The sequence below is a fragment of the Sander lucioperca genome, chromosome 1 (assembly GCF_008315115.2).
Source record: "Sander lucioperca isolate FBNREF2018 chromosome 1, SLUC_FBN_1.2, whole genome shotgun sequence".
NCBI lineage: Eukaryota > Metazoa > Chordata > Actinopteri > Perciformes > Percidae > Sander > Sander lucioperca.
The window spans coordinates 52,877,582-52,897,304 of record NC_050173.1 but is presented as its reverse complement, the minus strand read 5'-3'; the positions used below and the strand labels follow the sequence as shown (position 1 = coordinate 52,897,304).

Below are 19,723 nucleotides of genomic sequence, written 5' to 3'. Positions count from 1 at the left end.
TCACCCTTTAGCGTCTGTGTCATGGTTGTGTATGTTTTATGCTTCAGTTTCCTGTTTTATTTCAACCCGGTCCCACGCCAGTTCGTGAAATAGTTGCGTTATTTTGATTTATTGATTTGTGTACAGGTCACGATTTTCTCGTTTATTTTGTGTACAGGTCACTATTTTCGAACGTTAGCATTTCACGAACTGCCATTACACTGGGCTGCTCCGGGGGATGCAACAATGGGGAAATTAAATGCCACACGGCGGCGACAACAACAGGATGGACCGCCACACTCGGCCACAACGGGGAAATTCAACGCCACACGCCGGCGACAACAACGGGACGGACTGCTACATGGGGACGCGATCCCCGGGTGCAGGGACACGATCCGCCGTCTCTGTGGACAATAACAACAACAACAACAACAACAGGGACATAATACGCCACAACAACGGGACGGTTGAGGTTAGGAAAAGAAGATACTGGGAAAGGTACCGTCACACGCAGGACACGCCAACAACAACGGGACGGTTGTGGTTAGGAAGAGAATAACGCGGAAAGGAACTGCAACACGCCGGGCGCGATCCCCGGTCTCCGGGGTGAAAGCGTTGTATTTTTTGTTTGTTTGACCCATCCACCACCCCGACCAACCTCCCTACACGGATTTTCTGCTTTTCATACCACTCCCTACCATTGTCGTGCTGTGATCACGAAATATATATATCCAAATGTTTTTTGTTTTTTTAAAACCTTTTATCCAGGAGCGGGTTACATCTTCAATCTTCTCTCATCTTCTTTGTTACGCAAATGACTAACAGGACAAGGGAGAGAGTGAAGGAAGGAAAGAATGGATGGATTGAAGGAGGGAGGATTGAGTCCTGATGGAAGGATTAAAAAGGGGAGACGAAGGGATTCAATGTGAAAGAGAGTGGGAGCAGGACATATGGAAGAGGATACAACTGTGGGAGGAAGCTAAAGAGTTCGATGCATAAAGAGAAGGGGGAGAAAGAGAGAGAAAATTAAAATTAAGAAAAGGTGTAGGGGAGAGGGGTATAAATGACGAAAGGATGAAGGTAAAAAAGTGGGACGGTGGGAGGATTGAAGGATAAAGAGAGGGGGGGAGGTAGAATGACAAGAGAAAAGGGAGAGAAAGATGCATAGAGTAAAAGAAATAGAGAGAGAGAGAGAATTCTTTCACTCCTAGCTTGTTTGAATAACAATATTGATCTGCTGAGACCGCACAGCTTCTGTATCACACACACACACACACACATTTACACATGATGACAAACATTTCAACAGTATAGTATAATTGTGTCTTTGTGTCAAACGAATGTGTGTGTGTGTGTGTGTGTGTGTGTGTGTGTGTGTGTGTGTGTGTGTGTGTGGGGCCCCAGAGGTGTTAAATCTGAAAAAAACTGGTCAACCTGAAGGTCAAACAGATCTCCATCCAGTGAATAATGCAGTCTTTTGTCAGCCTTTATACCAAACACACATACACACACACACACACACACACACACACACACACACACACACACACACACACAGGTGTTGTGCATGTTGAAATCATCAAGACAATTTCAAGTTTGGACAAAATCTACTCACTAGCTTTTCTTTTTTAGAGCTGTCAACCTTATCCTTCAATCTTCAACAGTAACGTTTTCTCACTTTTAACTTTTTTTGTGTTTTTATCAATGGGTGAGTGCATCTTCTTACCTTATGTAGCTTTAAGATTCCACTTCTTAGTAAAATTGTTAGAAATTATAGCCAATTTTGGTCTGTTGGTCGTTGCACCACTTTGGTCCGGACTTAAATATCTCAACAACTATTGGACAGATGACCATGGAAATTGGCACAGACATTTATGGTCCCCAGAGGATCAATCCTTATAACTGTTGTGATTACCCCCGACTTCTCATCTAGCGTCACCAGCAGGTCAAACTTTTCATTCATCCAGTAAAATATCTCAACATCTGCTTGATGGATTGGCACACAATTTTACACAGACATGCATTGTTTCCAGAGGATACATCCTAATGACGTTGATCCGCTGACTTCTCTCATAGTGCCACCATGAGGTTGACATTTGTGGTTAGTAAGTGATTACTATGCAATTTGTTACACAGATTCATGTTCCTCTGAGGATGAACTGAAATAAAGTCAGGGATCCCCTATCTTTTCATCTGGAAATTCTGAGTATTTTTTTTTATCTGGAAAGAGGTTTTCCAGTTGCTTTAATTGCTTCTTAATTGTAATAATGGCTCACCTCAGGGTATCCTCGAACTCAAATAAATGTGTCGCATTGTGATAAAAAAGAAAAAAAAGAAATCAATTCTCAAGTTTAAGTGTGACGCCTTTATGTAATTACTATAAACAAATGAGACTACCGGGAAGATGATTGGTGTTTTGCTAAATTAGGACATTTCCCATAAGCCCCCACCCCCTCTTCTGTCATCTCTGTCTTCTAGAAGTGATTTCTTCCAGCAGCCTGCGGTGCCGATAGAGACTTCTTGGCGGTTGGTCTTAGTTGTTTGCTCTAATCGTGCAAATGTATCAAAATGAACATGGCTATGATCCCATTATGAAGTAAAAAAAAATGCACTTTTAACATTGGTCCTATCCTGTAAAAAATAAAAATAGGTATACAACATGTTTTACAGTAGAAGTATTTGGACAGAGCCAATATCTGGTGAGTGTTTTCTTTTCTGACAGAGAGAGGCAGTGCAAATCCTGAGGGATTGACACAATCTCTTGTCAAAATATATCTGTCTCTCTTCCATGTTACTTTTGCTTCATCTCCAAAATACACACACACACACACACACACACACACACACACACACACACATTGCTGTGCATGCAAACACACATACTCCATAAATAAAGAGATACATGTCAAACAATCTCTAAGTTTTGTCAGTTTCACCACTTTTGCTGTGATATACCCTGGACATGCTGAACTACACACACACACACACACACACACACACTGCTGTGCATGCAAACACACGTACTCCATAAATAAAGAGATACATATCAAACAATTTCTAAGTTTTGTCAGTTTCACCCCTTTTGCTGTGATGTGCCCTGGACATGCTGAACCACACATACACACACATGCACACGCACACACGCGCGCACACACACACAGCCACAGAAAGACACATGCATTCACACTGAAACACAGTCTGTCTTTGGCCCAGACAAACACACACACACACACACACACACACACACACACAGAGAGAGGGTCTAGTGGGAGGCTGTTGGACTGGTAGAGATTATGTCAGGGCTGTCTTTTTCAATCAGGATCAAACTCCGCCCCCAAACTTCTAACCTCATCATCTTCATGACAACCAAAGGCTGTCAGAGAACTGTGCTGAGACGGCAACTTCACTAAGGCGTGTGTGTGGGTGTGTGTGTGTGTGTGTGTGTGCATGAAAGTGCGTGAAAACTGAAGGCAGATAAACATGTAGCTTACTTCTACCTGTCTGTACTTTATAGCACACATGAATTTACTTTAAGGGAATACTTAAAGACTTAATAAGAAGTACCAACACTGTGATATTAAATCTGCCTCGAAACAGTGTAAAGTCTCGCAGAAAACTGACCACAATAGTTGGTTAGCTAAGCCATTATTATTAGTATTAGCCGTTGCAGTTAAATCTTTGTTGTTGTTCATTCAGAATTTACCAAAGGAAGTGTGTGGTTTGTCCTGACAGTAAAAATATAAAAATAAGTTTCTTGTGATAGTCGAACTACAATACTGTGACCATGTTTTTTTATTGTAGCGAGCTGACAAGGTCAGAAGTGTTGTGATGTTTTGGTAAATTGAGATGGCTTTTTTGAAGGTAAAGCATAATGTTTTAGATACCAGGTGTAAAGGGCCAAGAGTAACAGGGCCACAGATGAAGAAAAAGTGCTGGGCCAACATGACTTTGATGGAAGGATGAAGTCCATTAGGCTAACTTCAATTTAGAGCACATCTGTCAAACTCAAGGCCCGCGGGGCGAACCCAGCCCATCGCAGATTTTGATCCGGCCCGCATATCAATTTGGGTTCACAATACATTTTGGCCCGCCTAAATGTTTGCCAAACCAAAAAGACAGGAAGCTGTTTTTTTCAAACTGCAATTACGCAACACTCAAAGCAGAATTTGGCAGGTTTGCCGACTTTGAGATTCAGAAATTCCCACAGAAGCAGAGAGTTTTCATATTCAGGCTGTGAAACAGTTTGCTGTGAGTCTGCTTTTAAAAATGTCATCTTTGTCTTGCTTGATTTGCAAAATTGTATGTTGGCAACGGAACTTTTTTTCGGACTTTTTTTTTTTAGCTTTTTGTCAACCAAACTGTATGTGAGAAGGCTTTATGAGACTTGCAATAATACGGTCAGACATATTTGACTTTTCTGGGGAATAAAATCATGTCAATAAATATATATAGAAATGTCTAGCTCTTGATGTGATTCTCATTTTCCATTGTGGCCCTTAGTGAAGTCGAATTTGACACCACTGATTTACAGGCACATGCGTTATTGATCAAATTTTGTGCTATGCTAGTGTACGGCGTAGTTTTGAGGGCTGCCATTTAAAAAATAAATCTGGGTTGAGTGAATAAAAAAATTGCAGTTGCTATTGGCGGTAGATTGGCTATTTAAAAATCACGGGTTTGTGCAGGATGTCCCGTGCTGCGCTATTGATGGTTCTCTCTGACCAATCAGTTGTTTGCAGTGTTCTAACTCTTTCTAGTAAAAGCTGAGCTCACTTGGAACCTCGAACCGAGGCGGTACCCAAAAAAAGTACCAGGTACCAGGTACTATCCACAACTTTTGCTAATAGAAAACCAAAAAAAGAGCATGTCTAGTCAAGCCTTAAAAGTGGCCCAAAAACAGTACAACTACACTCTTAACATTAGCAATAATAATTCAATAATGGGACATTTCTTGGCAGCCATTGCCCTAAATTGGCCAACTCTGTCCTGTTATTTAATTTTTTTCTTCATCATATCTGCAAAATATATATATAATACCAAAGCTAAGATGTTTGCCTTTTAGGAGTAGTTTTGCCTGATATCAACTGTCGAATGGGTGTTACACATTTTCTCGTTTTTGCTTTCAACATGCATCCTGAATCATGGTTCTCGATGTGCCACTTGCCACCACCATCCCTCAGCGTTCTTCTTTTCCTGCATCACGCTGAGTTTACGTCGCCTATTAAAAGCCACGCTCCCACCTTGCTGGATCACAATGTCCTCTCATCTTTGTTTGCTCTGAACCACCTAAGGCCACAGAGCAGTGTTTAAACCACCATCTGACCTATTTTTAGCAGTATAATGTTTCGAGATATGAATAGCTAATGGGTAGCATGCCAATCCTTGCTCCTCTTATGCCTGGTGCTGGTTGGTCGTTTTAATGTTGGTGTGCTAGCACGCTATCTGTTTGTGTTTGTGTGGCGGGAGGCAAGCTGTGCTTTTAAAGCTAGCATGAAACAGAGACACAAAACTGGGCCTGGTGTTCTGTTGTGCCCCCCAGGCAAAACTCTGACTCAGTGTGAGCCCTTTTCTTTTTGTACCTCCAATCATCTTTGCACCAAATGCCATGGTGCTCTTGCACGAAAAAATGTTGCACTTAACGAGCATGTCAATGTCTCATTTAGCCTGACGGTGTTAAAACAAGTGAAAACAAGTTAAAACAAGCCGTCATCTGTGCTGAGCTCGTACAGTTTCTCTCGTTGCCGTTTGCCTTGTGACAGGTTAAATGAGCTTCCTCTTTTCAGAACTCAGTGCTCCAAAGGCCAAATTATGAGTAACCCTCCCAACCTAGTTTCTAAAAGCATCGCAGCCCTAAAGGCCTCGTTACACTGGCAGCTTCATCCTGCTGCGAAGAAACTGCCCCGTGGCCAACAGCAGAGGGGTGTGACTGTGCTAGGCAGCTTCGATAAGCCAACAATAAAGGCTAAAACTAACTAGCTACTAAGAGGCTCCTGTGGATGAAAAAGTGCATTTGAATGCAAAAGACGGGTGCTGAATTGGCAGTGCATAATGGGTGTTTCCTTTAGCAGGGACAGGGACAAATTAAAGGTGCAGTAAGCGATGCTGCACAAAGATTGTTGATATTTGAACTCAACTGCCAAACAACCCAACGGCTCCATGCAGAGCTTAGCGCCGCCCATGACGATTGTGATTGGTTTAAAGAAAATGCCAATAAACCAGAGCACGTTTTTCTCCCATCTCGGAATGCTATGTGGACTAGCCAGACCCTCTTCTGCTCCACAGCGTGTGGATGGTCTGGCAAAAGCAAGACTATGGATTAGCAAACTGTCGCTACCGCTGTAAAGCCAACCAGTTATTTGTATATATTACTTATCTTTTATATTATACTCTGCAACTTTTTCACGTACGTTAAATGAGTTGTGCTGCTTCTGAGTTCTATCCTTAACACTACTTACAGGGCACTTGAAGGAGAAAGGGTATATCCACAATGCACAGAGAGTGGGATGATTGGGGGGTTCATTAGGGGCCCAAGGCTCATTTGTGGCCCAGGGTGGCCTGCTGGGTAAATCGGGCCATGTGCACCAGAGAGGGTCTGGGGCTGATAGATACTGTGTAATGTCCTGGAGCAGAAAGCCTGGGAGATACTGCAGCATTGTGACCAGCCACTCAGTTCATCATTAGCTCTAATAATGTGAGAGTGTGTAATGTAATTCCACCATCATATCCAAATCAATAAATATTGTAATCAAACTACTGAATAAGACGAGATAAGATATGTGTGCGTGTGTGGGTTTAAGCATAGGTAATATCTGTGGTACTCACCATTATGGTTGTAGGATGTGAAATATGTGGAAGGGAATTGGTGCAATATATATATACAGTATATATATATATATATATATATATATATATATATATATATATATATATATATATTTATTTATTTATATATTTTTTTTCTTTAGATATGGTATTGTGCAGTGGTGGACATGGGCATTATACAATGCATAAGTTGCATAAGTTATTGATCACAGCATGATTTAAGGGGAAATGTACAATCTGGGTAGAATTAAGTGCAATATGAGGGGGAGGAGGTGCTGTGGGTCCTTTGCTTTCTTCTGTGACTGTGGGGGAAGGTAGGCGGGGGGTCTTGTGTGAGGTTTATTGGATGTTTACTGAACGCTGTCGGATGAGATAATGTATGCTTATGTTTTATGTATGCTTACTGTATGTTTACTAGGGGTGGGAATCACCAGAGGCCTCACCGTACGTCATCATCAGGATACTTATGTCACGATACGGTATTATTGCGATTTTAAACATATTGCAATATTCTGCGACATATTGCAATTTATTTAACTTTTTTTCCAACTTCAAATTTTTTCCAATTTCAAATTATGTCCCCAAAAGGAAACTTTGTCAACATCTGTATTATCTAAATAGATACATGTCTCTGTTTGTTCATCTCACTTAAATTTTATTGTTGCAAAATGGGATTGTCAAGCAGACAAACTGACCAGCACATATGTAGGCTAATAATAGATCGATACTTGGCATCTGTGTATCGACACAGCATTGCCATGGAAAATATTGCGATACTATGCTGTATCGATTCCCCCCCCACCCTTAATGTTTACCTTATTTGCGTTCGATGCGTCGCCATTTTTTTGTGTTCTCTCGACTGCCCAAGACAAATTTCTCCTGTCGGAGACAATAAAGGCTTATCTTATCTTAACATTTCATCAGTTCATTCCCACCATTCATCTTAATATCCAACAAATGTAATCGAGGTGATTAATGTGTTTGGTCCGGCGTGTAATTAGGGTCAAGGATTTTGAAGTAAATCTAGATGTAACATTTTCCCACCATTATTATCACTGACTTACAGTAGGTATGCTGACCTGCTCAGAACACACACAACACACACACACACACACACACACACACACACACACACACACACACAGTCACAATCAGGGCTGTGGGAACTACCGAAATCATCACATCTGTTTGCTGATCTGCGATAACGTTGTTGAATATTGTGATAACGATATTACTTACATACTGTATATGTATATGTATATATATATATATTTGCATATAAACCTGATACCCATGTGTTTCATATCAAAATGTTCAGAACAAACTCAGCTTTCTGTAAAGTGAGGCCTAAATTTGTTCCAGAGCAGTGTGTAAAGAGATACATTTGGCCCTAAAGCTGAAAAGTTGATGTTGTTGCTTTTTGAAATTTCTCAAATCTCTTGTCTCACAGCAGTTTGTGTAAATGTCACGTTATTTTTAATCTATTGATACGTGTTCACGGGGACGTTTTTCTCGTTTTTTTCGTGGTGGCCAGCACGAAATACACAATGGGGAAATGATGCCTCATATGCTGGGAGACGGCCGCTGGGGACGCGCGACAATAACGGGATGGCAGAGGTTGGGTTTAGGAAAAACACTACAGGGAAAGGACGCCTCACACACCAGGAGACGGTCGCTGGGGACGCGCAACATTAACGGGACGGTTGTGATTAGGAAGACTACGGGAAACAAAACGCCACACGCGGGACGCAATCCCCGCTCGCCCAGGGTGAAAGTCCTGTGTTGTTTGACCAATCTCCCTACGCGGATTTTCGGCTTTTCATACTACTCACTACCATTTTTGTGCTGTGACCACGAAATATGCTTCCCATTGAAATACATTACTTCACATTTTCGTGCTGTCCACCACGAAAAAAACGAGAGAAACGTCCCCGTGAACACGTATCAATAGATTAAATAACGTGACCATTTCACGAACTGCCATGAGACTGGGCTGTGTGAAAACAAACCTACACTCAATTGTTTTGGTGCTTGAAATGAATTCAAAATGAATTCATATTTTCTCCAGAAATACTCAACGTTACACCTTCTGTGTATAATTTCGTCCTTTTTTTCCCTCTATGTTTCTCTCTAGTTTTGTATGGAGCCATGTTTGCACTTTGGGTCATGAGAGTTTAGTTTTAGGAGCTCTCTACAGTAAGTTCTTCCACACTGGAAGATGTAGAAAAGCAAAGAGGCCCCTGGGAGAGAGAGTTTGGCTAACAAAACACACTTTAAAAATCTAATTCAAGCTCTTTTGGTTAAGGATGATCAAATACACAAAAGAAATGCTAGGATTCGTCAAGCGTTCTTTAGTTCGGGTCAATTTTTTAATGAGCTATAATGTTTTAAAGAAGCCTTTGATTCTTCCAAATTAAAAACAACAAACCAAAAAACCCAGTACCATTTAAAAGTTGCTGTAGTCATAACATTGCTGCTATAAAGCATTTCAGACATTATTTGATTATATTCTTATGTGCTTATAATTCATAATTGGGAATTCTAATAAGGCTTGTGTAAGCAGCGTGCTTACCTGCAGATATAGTTTCTGTGCATTAACCCTCCTGTTGTCCTCAGGTCAAATTGTTATGGGCATTTCTGCCTTTAATGATAGGACAGCTCAGACATGAATGGGAAGAGAGAGGGGGAAGACATGCAGGAAAACCGCCACAGGTTGGACTCGAAACCCTGGACCTTCTTTGAGGAATAAACCTCTATACAGTATATGTGCGCCTGCTCTACCAACTGAGCTAACTGGCCACGTCCTCAGGTCAAATTTGACCCGTTTTGAAAGTTTCAGCATCTGAATTTTTTTTTTCAAGCGAATTGCCCCAAAATAACATAAATGGTTCCATACCACGGGCTTTGCAAGTAAAATTAAGGATCAGATCTCTACTTTCATTGAATTTTGGATGTTTTATTACATTTCATAGCATTTAAAAAAAAAAAAAAAAAAACAGTCTCCTGACTAAACTTTGACAGTCTGTGATTTTCAACTCAATCGTAAATATCTGTCGAAATAACTCATAATTTCAGCTTTTTTCGACCAATAAAAAAAAGGCTTTAATTTCATATAAATGAGTAGCCTAGAAATGTAGATGCACCCTGGTGGCAGCAAATTTTATTTGCAGCCAGGGGGGTCTAGGCACTCTCCGTTGAATTGCGAGCTGGAAAAACCAAACGTTGACCATGAATTCCCCCCAAAAACGTGTAAAACTAGAGGCAATAAGTTCATGTTAGTGGTATATCTGGAGGAAGTGAAAAAAACGGGTTTAAATAAGGGTACATTTTCCCAGGAGAATAACAAGTTGCATGGTCGACGGGCAGACAACACAAGGGTTAACATCGCTGTCAGATCCACCTGCCACGTTTTTTGACCCTTGTGTTGTCTTCCCGTCGACCATGGAACTTTGTGTTTTTCTGGGTCGAAATTTCAACATTTTGTTGTTCTTTTTTCTTTTCTCAATGTTTTTGTCGATTTTATTCAAATTTTTTTGTCACTTTTTTTCAAATGTTTTTGTCACTTTTTTAATTATGTTTTTGTCGATTTTTTAATCACGTTTTTTTTTTTTTCTGCTTTTTCCGATTTTTTTGGTCACTTTTTTCAGCATTTAAAAAACTTAATGTTTTTGTCGTGTTTTTTTTTTCCTGCGTTTTTTTGTCATAGTTCTGATAGAGAAAGTTTTTGTAAATGGGTCAAATTTGACCCGATGACAACAGGAAGGTTAAAGATATTGTCCATCATTTAGATTAGAGACATCCTGATTTCACCCTGGTTAACTTGTTGTCCTTCTGGGTCAAAATTGAATGTTTTGTGTTTTTTTCCAACGTTTTTGAAGCTTTTTTTTTTTAAACATTTTAGTCACATATTTCAAAGTTTTTTTATTCATGGTCAGTTAACCTAATTTTTATGACATTATTCCAAATTTTTGAGTAAAAAAAAGCAGAAATTATGAATTATTTTGACTTCTAGTTAAGATCAGAGGATGCTGAGTGGATCACAGACTAGTTTATTTCAAAGTTTAGTCAAACATTTTTTTCAAATGCTATATGATTGAATAAAACACCCCAAATTCAATGAAAGTAATCGCTCATTTTACATGCGAAGAATGTTGTATGGGTTCCATACAACGTATATCCATACATCCATGTTATTTGTTGGGCAATTTGGTTGAAAGAAACCCACATTTCTGATATAAAGACAACTTTCAAATTTGACCCGAGGACAACACAAGGGTTAACAGCACTGAAAGTTGTTTTCATATATCTATTGACCTCAGTACTGTTGACACTTACATGGTCCTTTTACTATTTAATAACCTTTCTCTCTGCACGAGTGATTATACAGCTTAAAAAACTTTTAAAACTCCTGCTGTGTTCGATTGAGCTGTGAGCTCTCTGGGGGTTCCCCCTGCTTATACCATCACATAGACACACACACACACACACACACACACACACACACACACACACACACACTCCCCTATAGTAAGCCCCCTGTGCATGCCCTCTCGTCCCAATGTATGTTTCCCAAAAGACAGAGTTGAGTAAAACTGTCAAATCCCAGAGATGCAGTGGTGTTCTGGGCCGGCTGGTGTAAAGCTGTAGACACACACACACACACACACACACACACACACACACACACACACACACACACACACAAAAATATGCACACACTCTCACACACACTCTCACATACACTCACACACACATACACACTCACACACATATACACACACACACATATACACACACACTATCACACACAGATACACACACTCTCACACACACCACACCCATACACACACTCTTACACACACACACACACATCAGAGTGCCGAGGTAAGCGGGTATTTGACAGTAGACCTTCAGGGAGACAGAAGAGCTTTTGCTGTCCAGAGGGATGGAGAGCAAGAGGGGGGGTGGGAGTGTTTGTGTGTGTGTGTGTGTGTGTGTGTGTGTGTGTGTGTGGTGTGTGTGTGTGTGTGTGTGTGTGTGTGTGTGTGTGTGTGCGTGTGTGTGTGTGTGTGTGTGGGTGGGGGGGGGCGTGGGGGCGATGACACAGGAGCAGGAATTGAAGGAACGAAGGTTGTAGCTCGTACAGCTAGGACAAGGAGAGTGGCACTGACTGAGGAAATAATGTTGGAGAACAGTTGCTCAATATTAATCACATTTTACATTTTTAGAATTCTAGATTTTTAATGGCTGGAGTCTGAAAGGTGTTGGCGACATTTATCGTGTTGTTTTGCCAATACTCTTTTCTCTCGTCATACCTCTGTTTCCTGCCCTGCATAAGATCACATGACCTGCATATACACACAGTCATACGGGGGGGGGGGCGAAGGGCAGCCCTGCCTCACCCCCCTCTTAACGCTGAAGGGAGCATCCAGCCCGCCATTTATCTTAAAGGACAATTCCAGTGCAAAAAGAACATGTTTTCATGCTAATCTAATGTGTTTGTAGCTTGAAACAAGCTAGCGCGCACCGCTGATTAGCTTACAACGCTAGTATTCGGGGGCACAAATCGCTATTGATACCACTAAAATGGCTCAAAATATCACCAAACTTCAACGGTAGCATAATGAGGGTCCCTAAATGTTAACCGAAGCATTGAGAACATTGTAAGTGTACAGAAAGTTTATTAAAAAGATAGTTTAGAAAGACAGTAGCTCCCAAGACGGCAGCCGCCTGTATACAAGAATGCGACTGTCTTTATAATCTTAAAAAATCTTTTTAATAAACTGTCTGTACACTTAAAATGTTCTCAATGCTTCGGTTAACATGTAGGGCCCCTCATTATGCTACCGTTGAAGTTTGGTGATGTTTTGAGCCTTTTTAGTGTTATAAATAGCAATTTGTTAGCTAATCAGCAGTCCGCGCTAGCTTGTTTCAAGCTACAAACACATTAGATTAGCATGAAAACAGATTCCAGAGAACGACAGAGTTGGTCAGGGCTGGACTGGGACAAAAAAAATTGGCCCTGGCATTTTTGGCCCAGGCGGCCCACACCAACCGTGATTGGTCAGACACATTCCATGCAAACAGTCCTGCGTGCATTCTATGATATGAGTTGCCTAGTGTTTTGCGTTCATGTGATCGTTTTAGACTCATCTGTTGATCTTACACTTAAATAATTAATTCATTCTTAAAGTTTGATTTTATTATTTATGTATTTTTATTATTATTGATATTTGACATTGTATTGCCATTATTTGTATTATTACTAATTTGCTTAATATTGGCTTTGCAACTTTAAAAACAGTTTACTATTGTAAGATTCATATATTGTCGCTTTGGACAAAAGTGTCTGCTAAATACAATAACCATAACCCTTCCCAAAAGCTACAATAAAGCTGAGAGTAGTACATGCCCTGGAAAAGAGCTAATTCAGCAATTCAAGGAACACTGATGCTTATATCAACACTGATTTTATAGATCACACAGAGTTTCCAGCTACCCAACAGGCTAACCGCTAGCATATTCAATGTAAGCTTAAGCAGTTAGGTTACCTGACAGCTACTAACTTTAATGTTACAGCCAAACTGCTTGTTGTCGTTATGACGTGAGGCGCACATAGCGTGCGCACACACACACACACACACACACACACAAACACACTGTATCCTCCCAGGCAGCGTGGCAATGGTTATGTTTAGGGTTAAGGTTAGGGTTAGCTGCCTGGAAGGCGCCGTTAGAGGCAAAAAACACCATCGAGCCACACACAGCCTCCCTCCCTTCCTGAGAGTCCCTGTTAATTTGCCTACTCCTTACCACATCGTCATACTCTCTCTTCCATCTTTTCCTCACTCGCTCCCTTGGCCCTGTCGTGGTCACTCTCCTCCTCCTCGGCTTTTGCCCTGTCATGATGTTGTTTCTGCTTCTCTGTATAGCCAGCCCCCTCTACTTCAGGTAATGCTGATGTTGAAGCACCTACTACAGCCCAAAACATGTCAGAAATGTTGGCACATTTTGAGGCATCCACCTATAGATTCTTAATCTTTTTCTCCCATAATTTCTCTGCATCTCCCTTGCGCTTTGGTGGTCGTTTGTCCATTTTAACGTGGATGCTAAACTTCCAGCATAACTATTACAGCTCGTGTCTCAGGGCTGGGAGGCGTGGCCCTAGTGGGATTCGTAAATCTGCGGCCCGGAGTGGGTAAGGGCGTTCCTGGATTTGATTGGGTCAGGCCAGTGCCAATAAAGAAAATTAACCAATGGGCCGCTAGGAGTTCTTTATGGGCCGGCGCGGCCCAAAAAAAAAAAAGGCCTATTTATGTCGGCGATTCGGCCCAAAAGTGCGTCGGCCCACTGGGAAAATGCCCAGTATGCCAGATGGCCAGTCCAGCCCTGGAGTTGGTACACATCTGTTATTAACCCCTAGGTTCATTTTGCGGCGGAATTGTCCTTTAAGAACACTTGCAATATCACTGTAGAGAACCCGGATCATGGCTATAAAGCCAGGGTTGAACCCAAAAGCAGCCAGAATCTGCCACAAGTATTGATGTTCAACTCGGTCAAAAGCCTTCTCCTGGTCTATGGAAATAAGACCAGTTTCAACAGTCAATGAACTAGAGAGGTCCAAAACATCACGAATTAAAGTGACAGAGAGAGAGAGAGAGAGAGAGAGAGAGAGAGAGAGAGAGAGAGAGAGACAGAGAGAGAGAGAGAGAGCGAGAGAGAGCTTCAGTAGACTAAAGCAAAGTGGCAAACAGTGAGTTGCTGCTCTGGTATTTTGATGAAAGCAGGACTCAAGGAGAGAGGGGGTGTGCATGTCAACTGGCACGTGTGTGTGTGTGTGTGTGTGTGTGTGTGTGTGTGTGTGTGTGTGCGCGTGTGTGTGTGTGTGTGTGTGTGTGTGTGTGTGTGCGCGTGTGTGTGTGTGTGTGTCAGGCGGCTGTCTCCTCCACCTGCGTCCTGAATACTAATGGGAAGCTGAATGCTGGCTCTGTCTGGGTTGTTGTGTTTGATGCTAATAATGTTGTTCGCTGGTTCTTAGCAACATGAACTGAACCAGGAGCCAGTGACTCCATGGTGATTTCAATCAGGAGAGACTTCGTTGCAGATATGCAACAAAGTTACAAGTACAAAGTAAGGTACATAAACTTTGGAGATTAGACTCCATCGTAAAAAGGTATATATGAGGTTTAAAAAAACCCAAATATATCCCCCGATGGAGTCTAGACACAGGTGGTGGCGACTAAAAACCCGAAAACTGGACGAAAAAGCCAAAAGGGAGCCATCAGCCGAAAGAAGACCGAGACCACCGTGGTTGAAGATGCCTGGAGGTAGAAGGGGAGGAGGCGGGTCGCACTCTCGTCTGAAAAGACAACTGACAGAAGCAGGGGAGGGAACAGATTTAAAACATGGTTGTCATGCTGTGATTGGCTTGAACATACGTGCCCGATTCTGATTGGTTTACACGAACGTAATTCCCACAAACCAGCTGATCAGTTTAAGAAAAGAGTGTTAACGTAATGAAGTCTCCCTGACAGAATTTACGCTGAGCTACATTTCTAACGCTTTCATTATTACAACCACACAACTTATTGGAATTGGCAGTTATGAGATAGTTGAGTTATGTGAACAGCCGGCTATTGCTATCATCATATTGTGTTTAATGTCTTTATCTTGGGTTTAATTTCTTTCTTTCTTCTCTCTTTCTTTCATTCTTTCTTAGTTTTGTACGAAGCCATGTTAACAGTTTAGTTTTAGGAGCTCTCCACACTGGAAGAAGTAGAAAAGCAAAGAGGCCCTTGGGGACAGAGAGTTTTGCTATCAAAACACACTTTATAAACCTAATTCAAGCTCTTTTGGTTAAGGATGATCAAACACACACACAAAAAAAGTGTTCTTAAGTTTGGGATGATTTTTTTTAATGAGCTATAATGTTTTAAAGGAGCCTTTGATTCTTCTAAATTAAGAAAAAAGTAAAAAAAAATCAACTCAGGATGGTTTAAAAGAAAAAAAAGAATTTGCTGTAGTCATAACATTGCTGCTATAAAGCATTTCATACATTCTTTTATAGTGTGGGTGCTGAATTCAATTCTTTTTAGGCACCGACCGAATTGCCTCTAAAGTACTGAGTATCGAAAAATGCCTCGTCATTCAATACCCAATTTCAATACATAAGGAGTAAATCTCATCAGTGAGCCAATCAGCATGCAGCATGCTTCTACCAAGATCTAATAATGCTGCCGTAATGTGTAATATTGTATGCATATTTGGCTTACACAAAATGGCTTTGGTTTTTCTGTCCGAGCCCCGCCCGCATCCGACAGAGCAGTAACCGAGCCCGGCCCGTGTCCGACAGGCATTAAGATATTTATGTCCGAGCCCGACCTGAGCCCAACACAGTTAAAATCATTTTTTTTTTCTCATACTAATGACACGTACGTTTGTAGGAAGTCATTCGGAAACGTCAACAGATGTGCGCATCAGTGCACACGGGGCAACAAGTGCACGTTAACACAGGCGCGCACCCACATAATAAGCTTTTTTAAATTTAAAATGTTCAATGCCTTATCGCGCTGATGTGACCGAGCCCGACCCGTAACCGAACATCATTTCTAAATAACTGTCCAAACCGACCCGATGTCACATCAGCTCGATAAGGCATTTGTTGTAAAATGTTGCTGCGGCTGCTTAAAGAGAGCTCAGTGCGTGTGTAAAGTGGGTAGAAGAGAGATAGAGAAAGAGGAAGCAGACGTTGGTGGAATAAGTTTATGTTTTGTACACAGTGTGTGCGGTGTCCGAGATAAACCCCAGACTGAAAGCCAAGTTCATTCATTTGCTCACCAGAAAGGGGATTTTAACCCCCACGTTATACATTTTATAACGTCGGTCCTGGAGGTAACGAGTCTCCCCTGGTTTTCTGATCACGCTCGGAAATGAAGCGATCATGAAAGGTTAAAACATTGAACATTTTAAATTAAACAGCTTATTAACGTGTGCTTGTTCCCCCGTGTGCGCTGATGCGCTCATCTGTTGACATTTCCGAATGCCTTCCTACAGTTGCTTAATAAAAGCGGGCTTTCCACACAAACAAACGTACAAGTGTCATTAGTATGAGAAAAAAATTAGATTTTAACTGTGTCGGGCTTGGGTCGGGCTCGGACATAAACATCTTAATGCCTGTCGGGCTCGGGCCGGGTTCGGACGGAAAAATTCGGCTCGATCCGGACTCTAGTCCCTACGGGTCCCAACGGGCTCGGTTCGGGTATCCATCCTCTATTACACACACAGAAACAAATACACAAAACAAAACACAAAAGACAGTACTGAAAAAATACTGCCTGCACCGAAAAATAAATTGCAGTGAGCAGAAACACATGCATGGAAATACACAAGAACACGCACGCACGCACGCACGCACGCACGCACGCACGCACGGTAGATGGGACTTACATAAGGATTTTTAGGCAGGGGATGGAGGAACATGCTTTTAACCAGAGTAGAAACAGCAGCAGAAACCTCTACAGTGAGAGAGAGAGAGAGAGAGAGAGAGAGAGAGAGAGAGAGAGAGAGAGAGAGAGAGAGAGACACTCCATCCTATTCTGTCATCTCTGTCTTTTAAATGAACCTCATAGCTCTTCTTTTTCTCTTTCTATTTGTCGTTTAACCTCGCAGCGTTGTGCGAGACTTTTATCCCCAAAGACTTTATGGGTTCATAAACTCCGTCCCATCACATCAAACCCACATACACACACAAACACGGGTCCAAGCTGCAAATCTCTGCGTCTTTATGGAGCTATCTATCGCTCTGTCCAATACCGAGACTCTCCGTCTCCGTGAGGAATGCAGGGGAAGTTAACTTTCAGTGGGTGGAGGTGGGAGCGAGGTCAGTCAAATTGCTGTGTTGTTACGATTCTCTACCTCAGCGAGCATTCCACTCAGTGGTGAAAGTGTAGGCCTACTCCTGTTTAATTTCAGCAGCAGAGGAGCAGTGAGCAGAAAACATGCATTTATATTTTCAGGTGAAAGTTGCTGTATTTGTGCGAGAAGTGAAAGAGTGACATTTACTGCCAGTTGTTGATACAGATCCGTATCCGCTGCCATCTAAATGTCACATCTACCATTTATCTTATCGTAGAAAATACTTGCTTTGCAGTCCTTTAAATCCGGCAATGCAGTGATGAATGGAACTTAAGTCATTTGTCACCACAAGGCAAACCATCAGCAAATCAAATTCAGTTCCAGTTTTGCTTAGTTTTCTTTAAAATGCCATATTTCTCTATAACTTACACTGGTTTAAAGCAGGGATCTTCAACAGGGGGGGCCGGGACCCTTAGGGGGTCCTCAGAGTCAATGCAGGGGGGCCTGCAAATTATTGTTAAAGGTCCAGTGTGTAACGTGTTTAGTTGTTCATTATCAACATTTGTGTTGTCCATTCACAAACTTGTCCTTTTTCATGAATATTTACCACCACCATTAATTCCAAGTATTCCTTTTGGCTTGAAATTTTACATTTGCATTCGCATGAACTGGGGTAGATGCTCCATATTCATGTGCCATCTTGAAATACGTTAGCCGGTAAGGGACATACAGGACATACTGCTCCGCCTTTCGCGTTTTCGCTGTCACATGATAAACTCACAGTTGCTGCTAATGCTGCTAATGGGTATTGTAGCTTCCTGGCCCCGGCAAGTTTGAAGAAGGAAACATGGAGGACCATACGTATTCAAAATCCAAATTTCAGGAACAGGAGTCTTCTTCTTCGCCCAGAAAAAGGATATTGAAAAGAGCAAGAGACGCTGTAATACGTACTTTGAACTGCGTGGTGCGAGAGTTGATTGTGATATATGATCTCAACGCTAGATGGGAAAAATTCCTACACATTGGACCTTTAATTTTTGAAAAAAATTTCAAAAATTGAAAAGTCAGTTACATTCAAACCACTGCCAAATAAGTTTTTAACAAGGGTAATTAAGACTATTAGCTTCACACAACTCTCTCTGTATTTCTCAGTATGGCTATGTTCAGAAGATTGTGGCGTCCGGCGACTTTTGCGTGCAGATACTTGAGTGAAGATAATTACCTGTTCTGAAGAGTCCATCATGTTTTTTTAATCCTCCATGTCCTCCTTGGCTACTAGCAACCGCGCGGAGGAGGGGTGGGGGGGCTGTGCACGATCACGGAAGGCTTGTGTCATGCGGACGCGCCAACAGTTTTGTCGTCATTACTTAAAATTCCTTATGGGGGCGACAGAAACTACACACTATAACTTTAACATGAATCCGACATATTATTAGCAAATATAAATCCCCGCTGCTTACTGGCCTTTAGGTAAGATAGTCAATAAGGTAGCCATCCACAGAGTCACTGTGCCACATGTATGTTTAACATTAAAGGTGCAGTAGGTAAGACTTATAAAACTAACTTTCTGTCATATTTGTTGAAACTGACCCTATGTTCCAGTAGAACTACATGAAGCAGGTATAAAAATCCGTCTCCTCTGGCACCACCTACAGCCTGTAGTGCGATTTGCAAAAATCCACCGCTCCTGTTCAGATGCACCAATCAGGGCCAGGGGGGGTGTTTAACTGCGTGTCAATCACTGCTCATGCACACGCATTCATTCTCCCTTGTGGGGGAGGGGCTTAAGAGACCGTTTTGGGCTTTAGCAGAAAGGGGGGGAGGACTGAGAAGTTGTCGATGTTCAAATTTTTTGGCTAAGTCCTGGATCTTCACAATCCTACCTACAGCACCTTTAAAACTAGATTTATAAAATCATGCCAACAATTATTAGGCTATTTTAATAGCTTAGTATTCTATGCAAAAAAGGTATGTAAAAAGGCTTTAGGCAGCCCACACGTTATTGTAGGCCCAGTTTATTATGCAACTTAATTGTATACAATATTAGTAGTAGGGGGTCCCTGCTCCC

The 19,723-nt window shown here is 41.7% G+C and overlaps 1 protein-coding gene across 4 annotated transcripts in view; it reads left to right on the top strand.

Moving 5' to 3' along the window:
* Nucleotides 1–19,723, top strand: part of il1rapl2 (interleukin 1 receptor accessory protein-like 2) — a 574,476-nt gene that overhangs the window by 208,100 nt on the left and 346,653 nt on the right. The window lies entirely within an intron of this gene.